Raw genomic sequence first — 12333 nt, forward strand, 5'->3', positions numbered from 1 at the left:
GAAGTAAGGTAAGAAAATATATATTTATAGAAACCCCACACAAAAAAACACTAAAAAAGTATTTTCAGTTTTAACTGAAGTTCTGCAAGGACATTTTTCTTAATGTGCTCAGTTTACCTTGAAGTCAATTTTTTGTTTCTTCTGTAAGACTGGGCTATTAGTGGTCAGCAAAGTGGCCAACACAGCTGTCTTCCAGGTATTTGGGTTTGGAAAATTTAAGGGTATTTGTTGGCAGTTTCATTTTGCATAGTCCAATATTCTTTGCATTTTTCAATCAGCTTTAACCCAAGATACAGTGACTGTACTAAGAACATTGGAGCATAAAAGCCTTAGGGACTGATGTGATTTTCTATATGCAATCTGCAAAGCCCTGTGGAATTTATCAGTGCTATATAGAATGTATTAAAATTTGTAACTTCCACCTAACGTTTTCATTACAGCAAAGTCCACTGCCAAGGTCTTATCTAGGTGTTCTTGACTTTGACACAATCCAATTTGAAAACACTCTTGCTGTGTCATTTGATATTCCATTTTTCTGTTATTTAGCTTATTTCCCATCCAATGTGGCCAGTTTTCAAATGATATTGTCAGAGTTGTTATTACACTGCCCTGGAATTTATTCAGTGGACTGTCGAGGTTAGATGGTCATGCAAGGAAAGAAAAATGGAATTTGCTTCAAAATGACTCCGTGAGTGATGTTTTCTATAAAAATGGAGATGACGTGAAGTCTTGTTTAGGGTAAAAAGATGTTTGCTGTTGAACTGTTAAGGGATTTTCAGGAGGAATGCACTGAATCAAAGCCAAGTGATACTGTATCTGTCTAAGAATTGCAATGCGTTTGACTGGTTGGGCACATTTTTTCTTTCTGTTAGTTTTGTGGAGTTTTATCTAAAGACGTTTGGTTTCACCTTTCAGATAAAGGCTTGATTGCCACTGCTATTGGGTTTACATTACCTCATGGGGAAACTTTGGATAGTTGACCCATTTACCTCTTTTGGCATAACTGAATAAATTAGAATAGAGTAAGCTAAGACATTTTACACAGAAAATAGTTCGTAGAAGTGATTTATTTTAGGCCAGTACTAGAATTAGACTTTTGGGCTTTAAGAAGAAATCTGTGTCCACAACAGGCACATACAAACACGGAGAAATGGGGAACAAAGTCAAAATTTTATTTGATCACTCATGAAGAAACCCCAAGGTCATAAAATGGAATTCAGACTTTTTTTTCCATGCCCGTGGTCCTATTTATTATTTTATTATATATAGTTAGCTTTTGACCATTGATTGACCCAAAAGAAAACTTTTCAGTTTACTTAAGAACCCTTAAGAACCCTTAAGAACCATTAGCCAGTTTACTCCAAGCTAGCAAAATGGCAACATTGACCCAAAACAGAAACTCAGCCCTCCAAAAGCATGCATGTCCCCAAATCCCTTTGATGGGAGGATCTGGGAGAATTTTATATTAATATGGTGAGAAATCCTCCCCATGACATCAGAAAATAATATGTGATTCCATGTTAGATCAGTGATGTCACATAGAGGAGGACCATGAATTGTTGGGCTTGCTGATTAGGGGGCCAAAACACCTCCAAACTGTAGCACACTGGGAATAGAACTTTTGTACTATTTTTTGCAGTTTACTATTATACAGAGTGAAGAAAATAAAACATTGGATCCCTTTACCACTGGCATTTGCTCCTCATAAATATATGAGCACCTACTTACTGATTTCTAGCACTGAATTGGAGTATGTGGTAGGTGTGTTTAGGACTTATTTCTTTACATTACAAACTGGGCTTCTCATATAACTGACAAAGGGATTGAAGTGAACTAGTGAACTACTGACATTCCTGAATACCAAAGAGTAAAAGAACCTTGAACAAGCTGCTTTATTACTTGTATGAAAGGGCTATTTTCAGAGGTGCATTGCAGCCAATGCATTTTAAAAAGGTTGCTTGATCCAGTATAATGCAACATGCCTCCTTGCTTGAAAATTCTTGCACTTCTAGCTGTGTGGTCAGGTGTAAATGGGCCTGTAAATTCTAAGTTGAAGAGTGCACCTAATGATGCAATGTTATCTGAATAGCAGGAGGTAAGTGCTGATTAGCACAGGGAGGGTATGATGGAGTATATATACAGTATGAGAGATCCTCCAAAGTCACCAGTAACTGGTGAAGGCATTGTTTAACTAATGAATATTTATTCTGGACACAATCCAGACATAATATTGCTTCTTGTACATCCATTTACTCCCCTCTACCAAAGTAGAGCTATGTGGATGTTATCCCATAATCATATGTAAGTCAGGGGTGATGTTGAAGAATACTAGACAGACAATTCTAATCTCAATATACTTGTTGACAATCACCTCGTTAGCAGCCTGTTGATATCAGTTAGCTGCAAAATAAGTGACTGCACAAGTGGTTAAATCTCTTATCAGGATGAGATTCAAGTTAAAAGAGAATAGACTGCAGATACGGAGACATAATCTTGCCCCTGTACAAAGCATGATGAGCAGACCTCATCTAGAATATGCAGTCCCAGTTTGGGCACCACAAAGAGTTCACCCTATATAAATATATTAATGGTGCATATAAAGAAATCACTTCCTAATTATTATACACTTTGAGTCATTCCAAAGGACAAGGGAAGACTTTTTGCATCTGGGGGAAAAGAAATTTAACTTCTTTTAAGGAACGGATTTTTCACAGTAAGGTCTGTAAAAATGTGGAGTCGGCTTCCTCAGTAATGAAAGTATAACTTTAGCCAATTTTTCTATTTTTGGATAGTGTGTTTTTAGTACTGATGTCGGTTGGGCACTGTTAGATCCCAAATATTTGGTGTCCTTCCATAAGGCTACAATGTAAATAATTCACTCATTATTTAGAAAGAATTATAAACTGAAATGTCATTATGAGATGGGATACAGTTTTTTCTGAATAAATATACTGCAGCTTTACAAGAATTACACAATGTAGTTGCACAGAAGAGAGAGAAATGAGTTTTCTCATCTTTGAAAAACTTCTTAGTTGTAGATGGACGAGCCGAGTGACAACATCAAAGTGAGCCATCAACTTGAGCCCACGAGAGCCACTAAAACAACCATTCCAAAGCAATCATTTCCCCGAAAAACAATTTACAAAAGTCGTCATCTTAAAACAGAGCTCTCAACAGCTTGAGAAAAATGTTTTGCTGTAAACAGATGAAATGTGTTTTCATTAGTGAGGGGGTCTGATGAAAATTGATACTGGGGTCTCCGAAGGTCTCATCAGGGAGAGTTCTTCGCTTGGATGTCACAGCGGACACGTCGAAGGACTGGGAGCATCTAGAGTGTCGTCCTCTTTGTCTGATTATAATTGGCTCCATTATTATTACCTCTGGAGTGTTGCACTGATTGCATTATTAACTCTGGCAGCAAATGATTCATGTCAGGAGTCTTCAGCAGTGATAGTTGCTGACTACTGAATACCGAGCGTCGGAGTAGAAGTAGAACCCACACGTTCAATAAACTTTGTACAGAAATACTTTCATCTTAAACTATTTCTGCATCCTTTCTTCAAGAAGGTGATGTTTTCATTCCTGCCTGTGTCCCCGCACTTCCTGTCCCAACACACAACCAAAATCAGTAATTTTCAATGTACTTAAGTATCATTTACCTAAGCATTTCAGTTTGGTACCTCATGCTGAAATTTACCCCATTAGAGAAACCCTTGCATCCTTGCAGGAGTCTGCAATCCTGTTCAGTAATTTACTTACCATCTTCTTTTTCTGGAGGTAGGTAGTCCTTGAGTAAGCAGTAAGCTACACCATCTACATCAGTGTTTTTCAACCTTTTTTACACGGGGGACCCCTGAAAATAACTTTCAGGTCTTCAGGGAACCCCACAGCTCATAGTTCATTGGCTTAGTGGTCATTGGGAAGGGTATCATCATTACAGATAGCCAAAAAGATAATCAGTGTCATTTAAACTGACCTGAGAGGCACAAATTGCTCATTGTTTAAAAAACCCTAGCATTCTCTGGGGGAGCCCAGGTTAAGAAACACTGTTTTACAGAATTGCACTGTAGTTTGAAGGCAGTAGGTTGAGCCTTGACATCCTGGGCTATTGAGAAGGTATCATGACATGACTATACTCTCTACAACTTTTTCCTGTAAGTTGAGTGGAAGGGTACATGCGTGCAGGAGTCCTAAAAGCAAGGGGCCATTAGGGGTTCTTGCGGTGGCAGATGCACAAGAACAAAAGCCAATAGATATGAATGCCCTCCAGGGACAAGACATCCAGCATGTAGCAAGTCAATGACATGTAATTCCAGATAGCTGTAGTTGGTCATTTGCGAGCAATGCGATGCAAAGCACTGGGCAGAAGAATGCCAGGTGTGCAGACTGATGTGAGTAACAGGAGATCTGGGGGCCAAGTGACAAGCAGAAGAATTATCCAGAGGCTGGTGGGGAAACAAAAGCTGGGTGAACAAATAACATCAAAGGCCACAGGCCAGGTCAGGCAGAGAAACAGCAGAAGAGTATTTAGCAAAAAGATGGGGAATGTTGAAGATTAAAGGCTGCAAGTGCAGCTAATGAGCATGTACATGCACTTATGTACACTGGCAAAAGAACATGTGCACCCTTTGGTTGATACATGCATACAGGCAAGCAATGCATATGCACTGGTGTTTGAGCCAGCAGGCTACTTCTTCTTCTCTTACTGACTGCCAAGGTAAACATTGGGCGGAAGCTGGTTAGTAATACACTCTTCCCACTAATGTTTACCTTGCCATTTGCAAGAACCCTAAGGAAACAAAATGAGTTTCATTTTATTCCAATCAGTTGAAGTTGTTTGTTTAAGACAAGCTGCAAGAAGCTGAACCCCTTGCATGTATACATTTCTTATATCAAAGAGCCAATACAATAAAAAAAAAACTGCAGATAAACATATCGGGTATTTTAGACACCTACTTTCAGTTTTGGAAAAGTTACCTTTACATATATTTTCCTTTATTTACTTGCAATGCTTTTGTAGAACATTTGACTGCTATAGGAAGAGTCATTTCCTAGGTTGTTATGGATTTTTCTTCTTGCACATCATTGCCTTCCTATCTCCTGGAAATGTCTAATTACTGTCTATGCCAGAGGTGTCAAACTCAAATACACAGAGAGACAAAATTAAAAACTTAGAAAAAGTTGCGGGCCATCCTTGAAACTTATTGAAAAAAATTAGGAAATGTTTTCCTTCTCATTAGATATAAATCTTTTCATATGGAAACAAAGAGGTTTTGCTTTACATTCGATCTGGAACAAGCTTATAATAAAGAAAGAAGCATAAACATGTTTTTTTTTTATTTTTTTTAGGAAAAAATCTTATGCCTCCTTCTCTATTTGTAGCCTTCTGAGTTAAATTTTTTAATGGTGACCTTTTTGCACAGCTAACAATAATAATAACAATATTCTTCTATGAAAATACAACCATTCAAGTCCATGCCTTGGAGTAGCAAAGAAATGTACAGCTGAGGGGGAGTGCTGGAAATGCCAGACGCGGCCAATGCGGAGCTAAATTATATGAGTTGCCCGCCGCTGGGACTCCCTCTTTATTGAAATAGTGCTGCTACTAAAATTATTTGCCTTCATAAAACAGTCCAATGCGGGGCCACACAAAGGCAGAAAGCCCGCTGGTCTATAGATGTGATTCCAGGAATTGTAGTAGCAGTGCTATTTCAATGCAGCGGTGGGCCAGCTGCAGTTCATATTTAGGATTCCTTTGGGGGCCAAAAAATAAAGAAGTTGGGGGCCAGAGTTTGACACCCCTGGTCTATGCTGACCCATCTATTCTGTCTCTGCTTTCCCTACATAACCATTTGTATTGTAGGCATGGGAGGATTGAAAGGGAATTCTACAAAGTGTCTCTTGCTGGGGCTGCTAACATCACATCCAAGATGGCGCCACCAAACAGCAGTCCCAGGGCTTTCACAAGTCTCCACAAGGCTTTTACAGGTACTTACCATGCCTAACATACATTAGACGTACATATAACCCCTTAGGAAGATTTCCAAATAAATGAATGGTCTGCTGAGAGGGTCGCTTTAACATTCACCAGTAAATGAGTGTGTGGTGCTCTACTGACAATTTTTTAACTCCAACTAATTCCACTCACTTGTCTTTCTCTTTTCTGCCCTCCACCGTCTTTGCCTTTTGAAGGATCTCTTTATTGCTGTAATGTTACAGTATCAGGTTAGCCAAGACAAATGAAGAGAGATAAACACATTTTATGAATCTGCAAGGGTACGGCTCAGACGTATTTTAATTGTAATTTAGTGTCTGTTCATTCTGCTAAATACATAATTGTCTGGCTCTATTTCTCTGAGAACAAGGCTTAATTTGATATATAACTGAGGCAGAATCCCAGGCATGCCGCCAGGCTGGGAAAAGACAGGACAAATAGACATGAGCATATAGGGAAATACAGACTAAAACACGGAGAAAAAGTGATGAATTTATTTCATTTCTCTATCACAGAGGCAATCAAATTAACATTTTAATGAGCAATGCATTTAATTATGATCATTTGTCGGTTATGAGTCCTCTTAAGCCGTAACAACACCGGTTTTTGCTCTGATATTATAAATTATTTATCATATAGCATTGCCAGATGCAGCTTTCCACCAGCTGTGTTCATATCAGGGAATTAATGCCTCCGTCATAATATGACTCTTGAAAGAACATCATTCAAACAATGTAATCATAATGGAGATCACCTATACACTTCTGAATAAGGGAAGAACAATGATGTCCATTACATTCTAGCAGTTATGAGAGAGTTACTGGTAAATTACACGGCACATACCAAACTGGTGGCTCTAACCAGAATAATATCTACAAAACATTGTATGTGTGATAATATACCCAAATGAAAGCAATAAAGAAAGATGGAATTTGACTTTCTTGTGAAATCTGTATTATTGAAAGTTTACCTATTTCTGGATTTTAAACCCATCCAGAAAAGTTTGTTTTATATGTAAAATATAGACCATCACGTCTGTAGGAGGCTGTTGGACATCCTATTGCAAAAGCATGGTCATTAGTATACATTTCTCCAACCAAGCCCCACCACCCCAATGCACACACCTTTGCAACAATCTTCAATCCTTTGGTAAGGCTTACCACAAGACTTTTGGGATCTCGCTTGGTCTTTGACAAAACCAGGTTTCTTTGTGCTAATACAGTAGTCAGATGAAACTGTCATTTAGCTTTGGGAGTGTGGCATGCCAGCATCATTGGTTGATGGGTCATTGGATCATTGTGAATTCTGTAGATTTAAATCACTGGAAATAATGATTGACTTGGATTTGCATTGTTGGGTGATTTGATTAATATGGTTTTTACATTTTGTTGGAAAAGTGTAAGGGGTACTTCTGAAGAGCTGTATATCAATTTGTCCCCAAAATGGCTCCTAGAGACCACCAAATCACCTCCACATCCTTTTAATGAAGTTTTGATCAGAATCTTTGTGGTTAAGTGTTTTTTTCTTCAAAGTCTTACAAAGCCTGAAGTCAAACTGCTGGCTTGCCTTGTAAAAAGAGTGGTAATTGTGGGGAGATACTTTTTATTTAAGAATAAAAGAGTCTTTCAGATTAGGAAAATGCTAAGCCTAAACTTGGCAGTACAAAAGCAGTAACAAAAAGTACAAAACAAAGTACAAGATCCCAAGACAAGTCAGGCATGGCAGAGAACCCAGCTGAAAATCGTGAAGGCATTGGCAGAGGCTCAGAGGCATTTTACTAATGGCACCCTAGGCGATGGTCTATGTGACCTTGTGGGAAATCTGGCCCAAGTCATCAGTCTGCTATAGGCAGGAATAAAGCATTTTCTCCTTCTTCTCCCCTTGTAATCTACCAGACTGTATGTTGAGACTCTCTTATAAAGTGGAAGGTGAGAAGTGGATGTAGTGGGCTGTAAGTGAGAAATAGTAAGAGGATATCGGGGTCTCGTTATTCATCTCAATTAGCTATGTCTATGAATTTAATTCAGAAAATAAATACTGATGCTGCGTGATAGTTTATTAATTGTAGTGATGTCCTTCTGGGTAAAAGTAATATAAATCATTGTCAAAGGGACTATTATGATTTATTTGAAAGCAGAAATACCTTATACGTTTACAAACCACATAGAATACATGCACTACATGTAAAAAACACCTGACAGTAGATCTGCATTACATTTCCAGATAACACTGTGAAAATGTAAGGTGAGATGTATAAAGTGGGCCCTCCAGGGCTTTTACCTAAAATGTACACAATTTTCACCCTGGATTCAATTAGAACATGTGTGAATCATAGTAATTTGATAATTTAAATAGTTTTCTAATTAAAACCAATGTGAAAAATGGATGATTCTCGGGTGAAAACTATTTCCATAGAACCCTAAATCTTCTCTGCATTTCCATTAACCCTGATAAAGAATGGAATTTGAGATATAATATCTAGATAAAGGGCTAAATGAGTTTTAAGAACTATTACCAACTGTACTTATTGAGTGATTGTGTTACAAGTCACCTCCCCCTGGCAGGTGACATGAGATTACCTAAAGCGTGGAATCTAAGTGACTCCCCTGGTCTTCACCAGTACACCCTGCAAGGAGTAATGGGCCAGTGACCTTAGTTGCCACTGGACTACTTTGCTGCAAGGAGGTCACTAGGTCATGGCCCCAAGGCTCTCCCCACCATGGAGTGACAGTGGTCGGATGTTTCCGGGGTAGGAATGGCTATCAGGCTAATTGAACTGAGGTCACATCAAGAAAAACAGAGAATTACCTGTCAGAAATGCTGGAAATGCACTGATGATTAAGCAACCTGAGCCTGGAACTAGAAAGGTTTAAAAAGGCCTAGCAGCTTATGGTAGGACAGGATCAAATCTGCTCATTGGCTGCAGCACATACTCCAGAATCCCCTTAAGCTGTACACAGCCCCTGTTTCTGTGCCAAGAATTGTAGAAAATTCTAGGGATGCAGATGATGCTGAAGCTTGCAGAACAGATGATCTGGGGGCTGAGTGATAACAGATTGATTGATTCTGCACCCCTATTTGTTTATTGCCTTAATAATGCTGAGACAATTTCTTTCTTTAATGTTTATGTTGTTGCTTGTATCTCTAATATGATTTAATGTATAATAAATAATAATTCATGTTATAAATCAAATATGTAATGTATATTGTAGATTTATTACCTATAAGTAGGGAAACAAATATATTTGCCCTTCTTTTAAATATTTTTTTTTCTGGTCTGGTGTTTATCAGGGCCCTGGACCTCCTTTGATGCCAGGGGACCACACCTGAGGTCAAGGGATTGCCCCTGATGACCAGCATCCAATGAAAGCACTAACTGCTCTAATTTGAACATGCTTACAGCCCATTGTGTGGAATGCAAGAATCAGTGAGCAATCTCATTGGCTGGTCATACTAGAGGTGGTCCTGCTGGATATCTAGTTAGGGATGTACACAGTCAGCAGAGGCTGTCTACAGTACAGTTGTGCGGTGAATCTTTCATATTTCTGGTACTTGCCAGTCATTGACATGAATTGGACCTTTGCCCAGCCATCATGGATTGGCAAAGCTCCATCTGAAGCCACAGAGGAAAAAATCCACAAAGTGGCCATGGCTTTCCTATTATTCTGTCTCTTTTAATTTTACATTTTTGTGACAAGGTTTCTTTAAGTTATATTTTAAATACTCTCCTTTTGTAACAATTTTAATGCTCTCATTGTTCATCCACCATTTATTGATTTCGTGTCCCTTCAAGCCTAATGCGATGAGATGAATAGATTCCGGCTGGTTCCCAGTTACCTTATGATTTGCACATTGCTCTAGTCAGAGCTGAGCTCAGCGGAAACACAAGAGTTATCTTGTCGTCGTGAGGTGCTTAAAGCTATACATTTGCTGAAACAATTTCACACCCAGATTGTTGCTTTCTTCGGGTTGTAAATAGAATTTGGGATTAGGTCTCAGCGATCTCTGACATTGTTGAGTAATCCTTTTTCTCATATGGATACACCGGCCTCCACAGCCCCGGGGCTTCTCCAGCAAAGACTTACACAAAACAGCTGAATATAAACAGCTTCCCATCTCTGGAATTTTATTATAGCTTCAAATCAAAATTATCCCGGCAGATAAAACAATTGAGCTGCTTGTGCATGCCATTAGAATGTCCCCTGATATTCTGTAATGCCGACATAAAAATAATGGTAAATCTGGCAAAACATTCTCAATATTAGTAAAACTGAAACTGTCATCACATCACACAATGGTGATCACATTTCCTGCCATGAAAGTCCTTGTCCAGGCATTTCCTGGTAAAGAGTGGGAATGTTCCATCCACGTCTCCATAATGTGTTCCTGTACTGTTCGGTGGGTGGTGAATAAAGGCTATATGAGTAGCTGCTATGGTGCACATTATACACACACACACACACACACACAGTATATATATATATATATATATATATATATATATATATATATATATATATATATAAATACACACATGTAATCTGCCTTCTTGCTAAAATTAATGTAGTTCTGTTGAGATTGAACTAAATGCTGAACTAAATAATTCCACACATCAGATACTTCAGATAATTGGACTTTGTTTCATTGGCAACATATAACTGGATCTGCCTTTGTAAAGGTTCTTTAATGGCTTCCTGATTGGACCTTTTATAGGTCCCTGGGTAAATCCACTCCTTGGAGTACCCAGTAGAGTACCTACCAGTCACTTTCATTGGTAAATTCTGTTAGTATCCTTTGTGATTTGTTAAATATTTGATTGATGTTATACAACAATCTTGTAGGGAGCTCAGCATTCACATAAAATAAAGTGTGAGATTAAGGAAACCATACTAAAGTTATAATATATAAAATATATATAGAGGTAAATGGGGTATTATGCACAGAAAAAAAGTTAAATCCAGCCACCCATACACGTCCTAATAACCTGGACAATCTAATAACAAGGAGTGTTCTCAGCTTCATTTAGTAGAACATTTGCACTGTGTAATATGTTGGTGATATACAAATCCTGTTTAATAATAATATTAATAATAATAATCATTCCCTGTTTAAAGAGCCTTTTCATGCCAGCTAGAATCATGGGCTTTTGAATAATAAAAGTCCAGCTAATGAGCTCATTCAAAATTCTATGGGAACTATAGGAAAGGGGGGCAAAATGACTTCTACTATTGACAGAAACATCACTACCAAAGCATATTGGGCCATATTTAGGGTACAGAAAACTGGCCTATTGTCAAGTGTTCCACTTTTTTCAGTGCCTCAACTTACAGAATGGCAGGGATGAGTGGAATGTTGTATGTTTGGGACTCCCACATCATATTTGTCCAGAGCTTATTTTGTCTGAGGCCATCCATGAATAATTGACCATACCACAGCACCTCATTGAAACGTCTTACATATAGAAAATTTAAACATAGATTTAATCAGTAAAAAGCTTCAATCCAGGCAACACTTTTTCGGGAATGTTGGCTTTCCTTGTTTGGAGTTTGTGGAAGAGCAGCAATAATCTTTATCCACCCTGAGGAGGAAAAAGCTGAAAGTCCAGTGACTCTTTAGATGGATGAAGACTTGCAAGGGTAAAGCTGAATGTCCATGCCACTGGATAGGCCCAACAGGGACTTATTTAGGTATTTAGGTTCCCCTCTCCACACCTTAGAAGTGCAGTAATAGCGTGGAAATTGGTGGGAATAAATGGTATCTCTCTTTGCCCTGGATTTCGGAGAAGGCACGGCAGCGATCTGCAGCAAGCAGCACCATTTTTGCAGTCTGAATCAAATACAACAATTAGCTTTCCACAAGTTTCCCCTCTCTTGCTGAGGTTAAAGACTCCAAGATGAATCTTGATAAGGCTCAATTATCAGTATCGCTCCCATAGGGATAGACGCCGTGCTTGTACTCTGAAGATAGGAATAAAACAGGACTCGTATATAAAGAATGTTTCTTAAAGAAAGATTGAAAGACATCTTTAATAAAGGCATGTTATATACCCCAAGAATATTCTACCTGCCTCCTATTGACATTTAAAAGATGTAGAAATAGTGGCTCTGAATTTCTTTTGTAACAGTAAAAAATACAACTGCAGAATGATAACAAGGATTTGCACTACTAAGACAGCTGTTGAACTCCATTGGAATAAATCCAGTCTGTGCATTGCCTTATCATTTAGGAATCACAGAGAAAAATTCTTGTTTTGCAGTTGTAAGTGCTTGTTCAGTCTGTGTTTTTTTTTTTTTTTACTAATGGCAATGCTGAGGTTCATCAATGCCAACCAGTCCTCA

This window comes from Pyxicephalus adspersus, chromosome 7 (genome assembly GCF_032062135.1).
Source record: "Pyxicephalus adspersus chromosome 7, UCB_Pads_2.0, whole genome shotgun sequence".
NCBI lineage: Eukaryota > Metazoa > Chordata > Amphibia > Anura > Pyxicephalidae > Pyxicephalus > Pyxicephalus adspersus.